Source organism: Mustela nivalis, assembly GCF_964662115.1.
Source record: "Mustela nivalis genome assembly, chromosome: 16".
Taxonomy (NCBI): Eukaryota; Metazoa; Chordata; class Mammalia; order Carnivora; family Mustelidae; genus Mustela; species Mustela nivalis.
In genome coordinates, this window is record NC_139035.1 from 8,755,202 (window position 1) to 8,769,748 (window position 14,547).

The window sequence follows — 14,547 nt, forward strand, 5'->3', positions numbered from 1 at the left end:
CATCATACATGGGAAAACACAGAGCAAAATGAATTAAACAGAAAAAAGCCAGTTCCATGACACATAAGGAATTTCTGGTTGGAATTTATAATTTATTATAAAGAGTCTCAAGGTAAAGCACAAAGAAGGCATCATGCATCTGGGTCAAACCCAGGTCCTGGCACCTTGATAACCTTGGAAAGGGTCACTAGTGAGCATCGTGTCCTCTCGGAACCCTTCCTCTTCATTAAGTGTCAGAGGAACTTATATAAGCTAGAGATGATGCCCATGTTTCCTAGTTTTCATGGTTTTGTTAAGTATCAGAATGGATCACGGTATACGAAAAAGATGTTAAGATGCTGTTGTTGATACAGAAGCCATCCAGAAAAATCACAGCTGGATCCAATAAGATCCATTTTAAGACTTCTTCCCAAGGCACATTGGGATCACAGAGGTGAAGAGTGGACTCTCACAGCATGAATTTTGAGCAGGATTTTAAAACTTCCACCTGCCTCACTTTGGACTTATTTTTTGTGTCTACTAGAAAGCTTGTTTATATATATGTTTTCGCCATGGCTCTGACTTGGGGCTTATTTTTGTGTCTACTAGAAAGCTTGTTTATATGTATGTTTTCACCATGGCTTTCCCATTATCTTTCTCTGTGCAAGGCCCCTAAGGTAGCATTTGCATTGAGGGTGTGATTCTTGTTTTCAAAGAGGGAAATTTTACAAATTGTGCTTCACTTTTATTTCAGCTTGAGCTGTTTTCTCCTGGGAAAACAGCTTTTTGCTTGGCAAAAATGGATGTGAAGCATTGGCGAAAACGAAAGGCCGTTTTTATTGCAAAGAAAACTGCCTTTTGCTTTTGCCAAAAAAAAGCAAAACATATGAGACAAAACCACAAATATTTCCCTGTTTGCAAACCCTGTGAAAACGTGATTCTTCACCAGCGGTGAGAATATTTTCCCACATTACTCTTCCCATTTCTAAAAATTATGGTTTTGATGGTAAAAATCGTAAGTTACACCTACAACACCTCATTGCTATAATCAAATTTTAGGAGTATTGTTATTAAACATGTGGAATATATTTTCTGCTGGATGTAATATTGGAGGAGATACAGCTCGTCCAAGTAAGACTATGTTTTCAACAAAGTAAAATGAAAAGGGTACAGAGTGACTGTGGGCCATGGACACTGAGAAAGAAAGCTTGCAAAGGGACGGGGTTTGGGGTTCGATTTGGATTTAAAATTAAGCTGAATAAATTAAGACTTTAAAGAACAGGAGTGCCAGAGAATAAAAAGGTGGAAATAATATGCAGTAGAAACAGCATTGAAATGGTATTTGAGAGAATTGTGTCCAGTCCCGAGTGAACAGTTAACTGTTGTGCAACCTTTGGCAAATCAGTTCAACCTCCTGGGGTCTCAGATTCCACTTGTGAAATGCTAAGATTCAATTAAATGGCCATTCAGATTCCTTTCTGATCTAAGAGTTTGCGATAATGAGATCGGAAGTGCACTTGCAAAATAGAGAAATTGTGCATATCAAGGGATCTCCCCTAATTGGTTCTCTTGATTCCAGAAAGCCCACTAAAGTCAGAGGGTTACTCGGTGTCTTTAATAATTTATGTGAAGGTGTTCATAGAACAAATTTAATAGAGAATTTCTTTGTTTTCAATAGCAATGTGTTTTTCCTCATTCCTACCCTAAGCCCTTTCTGCTGTAATTAAGCTAATTTCTTTTCATTTCCCCCAGCGAAGTAGTAAGCATTTACTCACCATATTCTCTATTATTAAAACATTAATACAGATGTGATTCAATCAAAGCAAAAAATTTGCCCAGGGAAGTAGTGTGTAAGTAAATTTGTGATACATGAGATGCTATTTTGAAAAAGACTCGGTTTTTAAAGCCAGTGTATGGTGAAGCCAGTGTATGTGAAGACATTTCCTCAAATGAGTTTATTTTATTCAAATTTATTTTCATAGATAGTGTAGAGACCCCTCAGAAGTTCCTTGCTGTTCATGACCCTCATCCTTTAGATCTGGATCGCCTGTTTCTCCGTGTCCCTGACAGCTACCTGTAATTGAACGGCACCCATGAGTCAGGCCCTGTAGTAGGCATTTATTCTTCATCCGTGTATCAGGTGTTTACTGACGGCTGGCAGTGTAACCCTTAGGTACCTGAAATATGTGTTTTATTCATCCTAGAGCAAGCCCTAGGAAGGAGTTCTCAGCTGGTGTAACTGGGGTGGTCGTCATCTTTACGACTTGGGTTGCTGAGAAAGGACTGTAGGCAGCCCTCCGAGTCTCTATCTTCTCTCTGCTGATCTGTTTGTCTCTAAGCCTCTACCGTTCTCAGAAGGGTTTTGATAGGATTTTTGCGGCTGCGATGAGGTGAGAGTTGGGGAATCTCGTGTATCTGCCCTGCAGAGGGCTGACCCCTCCTGGCAGAGGCTACCTGGGGATCACATCCAGAGTGCAAAGTTGGGCAAGCCCACGGCTCTCACAGTTTCCTCCACGTTGGTACGTGTATAGAGGTGGGCTGCCCCTTCCTTGTGACAGGTGATGGAAAGTCTCTGGCCACTGTGCCGGGGCTCTTTGAATCCCCCCCATACTTATTTTGTGCGGGCTCAGAGCTGAACTGGCCTGACTCTACGGTAGAAGAACTGGCTGGCTCTGTGTGGGCCAGTGACGTGGACAGACAGATGTGAGTCATGAGTGTCCCATGTGCCTGGGCAGGTGGGCAGGGCTGGTCACAGGCAGGCTGTGACCTAGCTCTCATGAAGCCTGTGCTCCAGGGGTGGGAAACAAATGAATAAGCAATCAACAGAGAAGTAACTGAGAAAAAGACGGTGTACAGGAGTGATACACCAGGATGGTTTTGAGCAGAGGCTCCTCAACCCCACCAAACACAAAGCTCTTTAAAAATGTTTCTAACGTCCCATTTATACCTTGGCGTGAAAGTCAGAGTGAATATAATGTATCTGCAAGTGTAATTTTAAAAATATACATTATAATGCACCTTACATAGAAATGTAGTGCGTTTATACATATATTTTATGTAAATATATGCACAGAAAATAAATAGAAAATATTTTAGTTTCTGATAAATATGAAATAGATTTTTATTTATATATAATATATACTTGCTAAATATAAAAAGGAAATGAGAGGAAAGCAATTTGTCAAAAAATAACATGTATTGATATATATAATGAATATATCTTATATGTACTATGTATTAACATTTTAATAGTATAGTAAACATATTTTATATTAAATAAATTTAATATAATTCATATAAAAATAAAATATATAATATTAAATATAATTTCATATATAATAACATAATTAATAATATAATATATAAATATATAATTATATATATAAATATAAATGCTTGAACTCAGGTTACTTCCAGCTTTATTTAGATTTTTTTACTTATGTTTATATTTCACTTCAAAGCTTAAAACTTTTGCATATCTTTGTCTTCCTCTTGACTGAGAAAAAGCTCTTAGCGTGCTTTCTGGTAACTCCCTCCACCCTCTCCTCCTGGCCTGTGGCTATGGTCTGGAGTTCAAAGTCTGAAACATTACAGATATTTTTTGGCAGGAGAGAGAGGTAGATTATTGCTTTTTTTATTTTTAAGATTTTATTTATTTATGTGACAGACATAGAGAGAACACAAGTAAGCAGAGCAGCAGGCAGAGGGAGAGGGAGAAGCAGGCTCTCTGCTGAGCAGGGAGCCCAATGTGGGGCTTGATCCCAGGACCCTGGAATCATGACCTGGAGCCAAAGGTAGCCACTTAACCAACTGAGCCACCCAGGTGTCCCTTCCCTTTTTTTTTTTTTTTAAGCTGACTTTTGTAGTATCTTTTTTGTGTTTATTTAAAATCTGTTTTTAAAGAGTACGATTTGGTGGGTTTTAGTATAATCACAAAGTCGTACACTCATCACCACTGTCTAATTCCAGAACATTTTATCACCCCGTCAAAAGAAATTGTGCACCCATTGGCAGTCACTACTCACCTTCCCTGCTTAGCCCTTGGCCATCACTAATCTTCTTGCTGTCCCTGGATTTTCTATTCCGGACATTTTGTATAAACAGAATCATATTTGTAGCCTTTTAGACTAGCTTCTTTCAGTTAGTATAATGTTTTCAAGGTTCATTCATGTTATATCATGTATCAGAATTTTATGTCTTTTTATTTCCTAATATCCTTTGGCTCCTTTATGGATTAAATTCCCTTCTTAAAGTGTATCCCAACGAAGTCTTGCAAAGAGACATAAACTGTGGCACAAATTTTCCTTAGACTCAGGATAGCTTTATAATATCCTCATTTTGTCTTCACGTTTTTTATTTGTATTTTTTTATTTTGTGTGTGTGAGAAAGAGGGAGAGAGCAAGCCTTTGAGCTAGTAAGCGGGGAAAGGGCAGAAGAAGGAGAGAGAGAATCCCAAAGAGGCTCCACGCCCAGCACAGAGGCTGACAGGGGGCTCAATCATACAACTCTGAGATCACCACCTGAGCTGAAATCAAGAGTCCAGTGCTCAACTGACTGAGCCCCCCAGGCGCCCCACTATCCTCACATTTAAATAAAAGATTGGCTGAATAGAAATATTTAGGTTTGGGACACCTGGCTGGCTCGGTGGGTTAAGACTCTGCCTTCGGCTCGGGTGGTGATCCCAGGGTTCTGGGATCGAGTCCCGAGTCGGGCTCTCTGCTCAGCGGGGAGACTGCTTCTTCCTTTCTCTGCCTGCCTTTCTGCTTACCTGTGATCTCTGTCTGTCAAGTAAATAAATAAAATCTTTTTTTTTTTTAAAGAAATATTTAGGTTCAAAATTCCTTATCTTGAATACTGGGAAGATTTTTCTCTACTACTATCAAGAATCCTGATTTCAGTCCAGTTCCTGTTCCTTTTAAGGTGATCTGCTCTTTCCCTCTGTAAGCTTTTAGAATGTTTTCTTAGCTTTAATGTTCTTCAATTTCACTATGAGGAAAAAACACACAATTATGGTTTTCCCCCTACCCTCTTTGACCTTGTTTAGCACCGGACAAGACCTTTCAATGTAAATATTCTTTCTCTAATTCTGGGAAATTATGTCTTCAAATTTTTTTCTCTTTATTTATTTTTTTGCTCCTTGGCAACCCTACTATGCAGAGAGTAATGCTTTTACTTCTGCTTTCTGTGCCCCTTTGCTCTCATTCTTTCCTTTCCTCAGTAATCTTCCAGATCATTAAATCTTTCTTCAGCCATATCCATTCTGATATTTAATCTACCCATGGAGTCCTTTACCTCACCTAGGCAGGAGGCAGCCTGGGCGGGGCTCTTGTCAGCACATTGTCCAGTCCCTGTTCTGGCAGCAAGGCTGGTGCCGTGGAGGGGAGCAGGCTGCCCTGGAGGGAGCTGGGAGGGGACAAGGGACTCCTCTTTGAAGGCGCTGTAACCCCCACATCTGTGGAGGCTGTGCGCTTACTGAGAAACAGGTAGGGGCCAAAGATGGCAGGACGGAGAAGAGACCTGGAGCAGATTGCCAGTGTAGAGAGAAGGGCAGAGGCAGGTGTGACGTGGGAGTCCTGAGGGGCTGGGACCAGAAGGGGGCAAACACCTGGCAGTATTCTGCCCCAGAAGCTGTGCCACAGAATTATCTGGATAAAATGACAGAAGTTAGAGCCCTTACAAGTTCTTTGGAAGCTGATTTTGACAGAGCCAATCCAATAGACCTTTATTTGGAAACTAAAGCCCCCATCTCTAAAACCATCCCATGGGGTTAGGCCTTTCACACTGGAATTTCAGGGGGACACAAAAATTTAGTCCACAGCCTGGGGCAAATGGCTCCCTTTTAACAACGTAACCCAAAAGGGGGCAGATGACAATTTCATTCACAGCCCATTGGCCAGAATCTGTTACGTGGTCTTACCTGTGGCTGGGTAGGTGGGGAAAGAAAATCTTTAACTGGGCAGTGATTTCCCAGCTAAAATGTTGGGAGCTTGGTTGTTAGGAGGCAAAGGAGAGAATGGGTACCGAGAGTTAATCAGATGTCTTTCTGAATGGCTTGAAGTCGCTATACCTCTCTTCCCCAAGCTAGTATTTTGTATCATTACGCTCTGTCTCCTATCCTTCCCTTGAATTCCACCCTCCTTTGTTAATGGGCCATGGCCTTGGCCAGTAAGGAGGTCCCTTGTAGGCTTTGACCGGGTCTGTATGTGCCACATGGGATGTCATATTTTAAGCTGCCTGGGGCTTTCCTTTCTAAGGTAGGGGTGGAAGCCAGAGGGGAGATATGGTTCAATAAATGACACTGCCTGGTGGTCCTGAACTCTCTCCTCACAGCTGCTCACACATTGACTGAAGACACTTCTTTTGATGCTTAAAATGGGGACTCCCAGTTTTGTTTCCTTATTGGAGCTCATTGGATCAGTGCACATTAACATCCACTTTCCACATCATACGCATCTATGTCACTACATAATAAAGTCGGTTTGCCTCCAGCAACTTAAAATATCAAATTTAAAGGCAACACATTTTTTTTAAAAAATGTATAAATTGTGGGCTATGAAGCACACAATATTTATATTTGAGTGTTGGGCATCTAATACAAAATGGGCTTGCAATAAGAATTTTTTGAATGAACAAATGATTCACTGTGGGGATCTGGAGGTGAAGTAAACTGTTAAAAGAGTTCATCGTTCAGTGGGGAAAATGAATGTAAGAAGACCTCCTAACACCACTCTGAGAGTCTTCTGGTCTCCAAGTCTACCTTCGTGTCCACCAGGCCATCCCTGCTTTCCAGTGCTGGAGGGAGCATTGTCCAACCACTGAATCAGTCTGTTCCCCTCCCTGCAGACACTGTCAAATGCCCTCCCCTGGAAGGCAAAATCACCCGCAGTTGACAGCTGCTGGGGTAGAACTATCCAACATCTCCCCTACAAGTCGCACGGCCCACACTGACTGAGATCGGACATGAGCACTTACAGAGGAGTCAACACTCTTGACTCAGGGATGCTGAGTCAAGCTAGAGTCTCAGGGACGCTGACTCTTCCCCAGGCTTCCAGCTTATGTGGGAGATTGGACTTCAATCTGGGTGAAAATACACATTTTATTCTTTTATTTGTATATTTATTTATTAGAGAGAGAGAGAGAGCATGAGTGTGGGGAGGGGGAGAGGGAGAGGGCAAGGGCGACTCTCGAGCAAACTCCTCACTGAGTGTGGAGCCCAACATGGGGCTTGATCCCAGAACCCTGAGAACATGACTTGAGCCAAAATCAAGAGTCAGACGCTTACTGGGTGGAGCCACCCAGGCGCCCCACACATCTTATTCTGAAACATTCCACAACAGAACAATAACTGTTTCTTACATCTGATTTTAAGGCATATGGTTCCCATTGTAACCAAAAACACCAAATCTTTGTACAAAGGCCATGGTTAGACATTCGTTTCCACTCATATGTGGAATTTAAGAGACAAAACAAACAAACAAATAAAAAAGGGAGACAGACAAAAACCAAACCCTTAAATGCAGAGAACAAACTGGTGGTTGACAGAGGGGAGGTGGTTGGGGGATGGGTGAGGTAGGCAAAGGGATTAAGAGCACGCTTAAGCATGATGTGCACTGACAACGTATAGACTTATTCAGTCACTGTATTGCATACCTGAAACTAATATGACACTGTATGTTGATTACACCTGAATTAAAGAAAAAGAATTAATGATAGTCACGGACGACCAGGGTTAACTATAGACATTGGATATATGAGAGGCAGGCTGATCAACTTGTTTATGTTCTTGGGCACATTGTCATGCACAAACTTTACTGCACATCCCAATCTCTGGGGAGTTTGTTGAAATGCATGTGTAGGCCCTATTTCCATGGATTTTGTTTCAGTAGTTTTGAAAGAAAGCTCAGGAAGCTACCTTTTCTGGAAACGTCTTCCAGGTAACCCATGGGCTCCACTCTGAGAGATGGTATTTATTTCATTTATTTCTCCAAGTGCTCTTTCTGTGTAAAATTAGATAATCAGAAAGAAAAGCTCTTGCTTCCTAGTATCCCAGACCCCTTAAGGAATGCCTCCACTAAATCACAACTTAACGCTCTATGTTCAGACTTTATAAAGAAGTCGATCTGAAAAAAACACTTTTTTTAAAGGTTTTATTTATTTGACAGAGAGAGAGATCCCAAGGAGGCAGAGAGGCAGCAGAGAGAGAAGGGGAAGCAGGCTCCCTGCTGAGCAGAGAGTCTGAGGTGGGGCTCCATCCCAGGACCCTGAGATCATGACCTGAGCCAAAGGCAGAGGCTTAATCCAGTGAGCCACCCAGGTGCCCCTGAAAAAATTTTTTTAGTGCTTGTTCTTATTCAAAACTCTATCCATGGTGTCCATAAGGACATACATGATGAATTTCTCTTAGGGTTTAATTAAGAAAGTATTTTCTCTTTTGTAGGATGTATGTGTGTGTGGGCACGTGTGTGTGTGTGTGTGAGTATGAGTGTGCACATGCACGCATGCATCTGTTTATATTTTTATGTTTTGGTTGGGGATGGGGTCAGGGAATACGTCTAAAAGTTTATAATCTAATGTGTGTCCCTTTCTGCTGGAGTGTCTGTCAGTCTCTTGGTGTTACGTGTGGCCCCGCTGAGACCCGCTCCCAGACGCTCTGCTGTGCTCAAATCTACAAACCTAGATTCCCACCTCGGCAGGATATTGGAAACTACTCCAATATCACAAAACCCCGGGGGACTGAACATGAGGAAGGGGTCAATATAGGGCAGGAAAGGAAATAAATATTCACGTGAGCCCTGAAGTGGGGGGCCGAGGTGGCAACCTCTCAAAGGTCAAGCCTGAGATGATGTCGCGATGGGTCCACTCAGTGCTGTGCTGGCCGGAGCTCATCCTTACCCTCAGGAAACGGCTGGTGTTGCCCCCCTGGCTCCAGACCTGTGGTTTTGACCTCTTCCATTTGCCCCTTGCCGTGGCCCTTGGGTGCCCTCCTGCTCTCCTTTCCAGCTGTGGCTCCAGCAGCCACCCCCCATTCACTTGACATCCTTCAAGTTTTTCATACACTTGTCCCCCAATCTGGGTACCTGCAGTTTTGAATGTAACCACCCAACGCTTGTGCCATCCGTGTGGAATGGGTGAAATCTGGACACAGCTCCGCTGGTATCCAAGTGCTGTCCACTGAGCCCCATTCAGTCCTGCTGCACGCCTCCGCGTAGAGGACACAGAAAAAGCCAGAGGCTTAGAGACTCCCGCGGAACCTCACCGACCCCGCCCCCTTCTCTCTGGGCTCCGTGTCCGCACAGCCTGCCTTTGCAGGGCCATAATGGGAAGTGTTGTCTCCGTGGCCATGACCTTCCATTATTTTTTAAATGGCTGTAGCCAAGCAAAAGACAAGTGAAAACTTTCTCCGCTTGACATTGAAAAAATTACTGGCATGTCATATGGTAATTCATTAAAGAATTCTCATTCATCAAAACAATTCATTTTTGTTTGAAGAGGCTGAATAAGCAGTTTCTTGCTGATTTTCACTGTCATCCTCTCTGGCCACATGTGGCTCCAGTTCATCTGCAGTAATTTTATTCCTAATATTAAGAGCTGTGGGGGCATATGTGGAATATTTGAAATCAAATTGGGCTATTTTACTCAGATACCTCCACGTAAGCTTGTTTCTCCCTTTTACATTCTTTCTTTTACAATTCTAATACATACGTGGGACTTGAATGGAATGTTTTGGCTCTTTTTTTTTTTTTTTACGGTGGAGAGATTCACACCAAGTAGATTCTTTCCCCCCCCAACAATTGAAACACACCTGATTGATTTGAATCCACTGCTGAACTGAGCACAGCAAACCGGTCACAGGGTGACTTGAAAATATTTGTCATCACAGTATCCCAAACGAGGGGACATTGTTGCAGCGGTTCTCGGAGTGCTAAGCCCTAACTCAATTTTGTACGTGTGTGCCACACAAAACCCTTCATGATAAAGCACAGCTGGTTTGATCACTATGTTAGCCACGTTTAAGCACCACAGAAGGATAGCTGCTGGTTTCTCCTTAACGTTTTCTCAAAAATCTTTGAGTATTTGCCAATATTAAATGCATATTATTCGTCCTATGGATTTTATCTTTAAAAACACTCTGCTTCCCTTTCTTTAGCCTTTCAGCTGATCCTGGTTCCCTCCGCCACTCTCCTCGACTTTCTCCTACCTCTCCTCCTGGCTTCTTCCCTTCCTGCAACTTAAAGGCTCGTAGGCTCAAAATGCTGATTGAGGTCACTCGGGTATTTTAAATGAGAGAACAGGTTGGGAACAATAAAACATGGATGAGGGGGGGCACTCTGGGAAACCAGACTGTCTGGTTAAGAACAAGGCTGTCACCATTCAGCCCCAGCTGAGTTCCCAGGAGAGAATTAAGCACGAACGAGATTGGTGAGATCTCATACTCTGGAGAAACCAGACGTGTAGGTTTCATGGGAAATGTTCCGATTTCAGGAATAGTCCATTATTTTAAAAATTTTAAAAGCGTGCATCCCCAAAGCTCTAAATGTCCCAAAGACCGATAGAAATTCTTTGTTTTTCATGCTTTAACCACATCTGCTTCCATGGTCATCAGCTTATGCCAGACTGATCTTGCCCCTCCCCCACTCCCGCCGCACTTGGCGGTGCAATAACTCGGCAAATACCTTCTCCCTAACGGCCATCTCAGGCACTGCACCCAGCGCTCTTCCCAACAGTGAGTGAGTTCTTCCTGGCCCCACACTTGCCACCAGTCTAGACAGTGATTTGAGAACGTGACTGGTTCGGGAAGAGGTGGCTGCGCCCTTTATGTCAGAAAAGAACAGAGCAGCTGCATTTTATTCTGCATCTGTCCACTTCCTTCCTATCCCTTGTCATCATCCCTTCCGCGGCTAGCAGCCTGTGCCTCCCCTGTCATCCCATACCAGGTAAGGCAGGACCTGGGCTCCTCCCCATTCCACACCCTCATACACTTCCCGGCCACCCATTCTGTTGCCATTTTGTGACTCATTTTCCCCTTCTCTTGGGAAGAAGTTCATTTAGTTTGTTTTGCCTGTTTCAACACTGTGGTGCCTCTGAGATTTGCAGTGCTTCCCAGGTCTGAGGAAGTGGTCTGGGCTCAGTGATACCGACACCCCACTTAGCCCACAAATTGGGATAATTGGGAGTTTACTTTATTGTTATAATTATACCTTCAATGTATATAGTACTGAAATTTTTAAAAGCATTTTCATGGTTATTTCATTTTTATCTTTACAAACAAACCCTGTGGCTCTCCAAAGAAATTCTTAAAGCAAGAATTGAAATAGAATATTAGTCGACACGTGCTTTCAGCAAATTGTCTCTCTTTTTCTGTGATTTTGCTCTTTTTAGCAAAAGAAAGTTATTACCAATAGGATCTACATATATGTGTGAATACTTAATGGAGTAGTTGACAATAGTGTCCTAATTTTTGGCCTGGTTAATCTGATCGTTGCACCTACACTGCTTAGTAGGAGGGCAAGGATCAGCCTTCATTTCCTGAGTAAGATGATTTGCTTATTTTTCTAATTAGAACAGGCCAAGCAATACAAAAAGAAGGGTAAATGTGAGGTTTTCAGGCAATGCACCTGTTTGTATGTACCTTGCTAGAACTTTTACAAGCACTACACAGTTAATTCATTGCTAATGATGTCTTTGAGGAAGACATCTCAAGTAGGATTTTCTTGGTGATAAGCCAAAGAAAACAAAATAGAAAACCCAATTGATTATAGCTTTAAATAACATATTCTCTCCCCACCAATGGCCACAGTTGGAATGATCTAAGCAATAAAATAAATGAAGTAGTGCTGGGTCATAACATGAAGTATAAGATAAATATCCATGAGTCCATGGATAAATGATTGAATAAATAGTCAAAATGAATGATTGAATAAATAAATAGATTAATACATGAGGCTATAAAGACAAATCTGCTATATGAAGGAATTCTGAATCAGTGTACCTGTCCCATCCTCAAGAGAGGAGAATATAATTCTCCACTCCTTAAGTGTAAGCTGCTTTATGATGTCCCTCCAAAGGGGACAATGTGGAAAGGGGGGAAAAGTCCATCTGCCGTGGGGACACTTGACAGACACTACGTCAAGGAATTGGTCGGGGTTAGTATGAATCAGTCGTGCTTCTTCATGAGCAAAAATGACTTTCCTATTTGGATTCTGTGAAATCTGCTTCCCCGGCTTGACACACCACTCTGGTCCCTATTAAACTCCACTCTCTTCATGCATCCATTTCTCCAAATTATGTGTGTCATTTTGAGGGTTAATCCTTAAGGATTCTATATTAAGTGGCAGGCATTTACTTTTCTCCTCTCTTTCCAGTGGCTGCTGGCTGGCCTGATCTTTCATTGTAACTGGTCGTCTCGCAAACTGACCAGGCAGAGCTGCTTGGCTCTGTCTCTGTGTTGGGCTAGTATGGAAGGCTTTACTTACAGTATTTCCAGATAAGCTCTGATAAGGCAAAAATAGATCCCTCCTGCTTTTTGTCAGAAAAATGTAGATGACGTGTGCGTGTAACAGATGCTTCACTGGAATCCCTAAACATCTCTCCAGTGCCTCAATCCTATTATGCTACTGCATCCTGTTAATTTCAGCTTCTCCAAATGGTGTAAAAATTAAGTTAAGATGTTATATCTTCTGCTTGTAGTAACAGGGTTTCTAATAGGTTATGCAATACTCATTTGTGAATAATTACTACCAGCAAATGGGGTCCCACCATCTTTCTTCAGATGTGAGGTGGGAGGAAATCCTTAAAAATAAGATAGATAAAGTTTTTACATATCCAAGTGAAGACAAATGTTGACAGAAATCAGTTTCCATCTGTCCTAAAACCAAGAAAAGGCAAGAAATCAGAGGGAGAGTAGGAGTGGGTTTGAAGATCGCGATCTAAAAGTGTATTTTGTTCAAGAGGCACATACAGAGGAAGACACCGAAAATCACCTATTTTCTGGCAGAGAGTGTAAGCAGAATGTAGGAAATGAATCCAGGAAACCAATGGGGTACAATTGTTGGTTCCCTCTTACTTCTCCTCTTTATCTGTCAGTGTAGACCATAACAAAGGATAAAACCAATAACAAACAGTTGTCTAATGATCATTTCTGAACATTCTACAACCCTCTGTCTTACCAAAATCCCCAAGAGGCAATGGTGTAGCCATGAGTCTTGTGATAGCTGAGAGCCAGAATAGAACAAAAAGGCAGAGGAACAGCAAATTTGCTCTCTTTGCTTGAACTGAGACATCCAGCTCCCCACCCCCCGACTTTGTGTTCCTGGGTCTTGGCTTTTGGATTCAGACTCATACCATTGGCTTCTCTGCTTGTCAGACCCTGAAACTCATACTGAATTACACTACCAGCTTTCCTGATTCTCCGGTCGGCACATGGTGGGACTTGTGAGCTTCCACAATTGTGTGAACCAATTTCTACAATAAATCTCATATATACAACTGTGTACATATATTCTATTGGTTTTATTTCTCTGGAGAACTCTGAGTAATACAGATTTTGGTACTGAGAGTGGTTTTAGAGAAACAGAATCTTAAGGATGAGCTTTCTGAATTAGCTCTGTTGTTTCTGAAGTTGGCTCTCGAGTCTGATTAAAGATGTTAATGACTCTATCTCCAGTAGTAAAAAGAGCACAAAACTCTTTATAAAAATATGCAAAGTGTTTATATTGGCTACTTCTAATTGGCCACTTATAAGAAACAGTGGGCTAAAAAGCTCTGTATATGATCTTATGGAACATTTCTGGAAAATAAAAAATGACTTCAATGGGTTGCTTTTAATATTGCTGGACAGAATAGTGAAAGACAAGGGTGAACTCAAGCAGGAGAACCACAGAGATGACCCTAGAGCTTGTCTGGTCCTGAAGGGGAGCTTTATCTCCTATAGCAGCAAGGCTCAAGTTGCTGGAAATCAAATGCCAGACCTCATCCCATAGCCACTGAATTTACAATGCAAGATGAGCTCTCAGCCTTGCAGCATATCTGCTGTTAAAATGAGAGCGTTGGTTGGGAAAGAATGAGATCCTACAAGTTGGCCTGGAGATGTGGGGGGGGGGGACTCTGGTGAAGCTGGGGACACTGAGCCCCTAAATCCTGACGAGTTTCCTTGCCAGTGAAAGAGGTCTCCCTAACCACAGAGGAAGTGACTTTCCCACAATAAGTTCCTTGATCAGAAGCAATGCTTTGTGTGTGATTGGAAGTCATGGGGAAAAACGTGAAGATATTTATGTGCCATGTGAATGCTCACCAAAGGGTGACCTCAGCAGAGAAGGATTTTTAATAATCAAGTAGATGATTTTACCCATTCTGTGGATACTGGTCAACCTCTTTCCCTAGCCACACCCATTATTGCCCAATAAGATCATGGAAAAGTGGCCACCATGATGACAGGGATGGAGGCCATGCTTGAGCTCAGCACAATAGACTACCACTCACCAAGGCTGACCTGGCTATGACCACTGCTGAGTGCCCATCTGTTGGCAGCAGAAGCCAATACTGTGCCTTCAATATGACATCAATCCCTGG

The 14,547-nt window shown here is 42.3% G+C and overlaps 1 long non-coding RNA gene across 1 annotated transcript in view; it reads left to right on the forward strand.

Annotated features, from left to right (window-relative positions):
- The first annotated feature begins 10,856 nt into the window (after positions 1–10,856).
- The window catches only part of LOC309849573, a 41,824-nt gene continuing 38,133 nt past the window's right edge, over positions 10,857–14,547 (forward strand). The window contains exon 1 of the long non-coding RNA XR_014303763.1: positions 10,857–10,913. This is a non-coding gene — a long non-coding RNA (uncharacterized lncRNA). The remainder of the gene's footprint in view (positions 10,914–14,547) is intronic.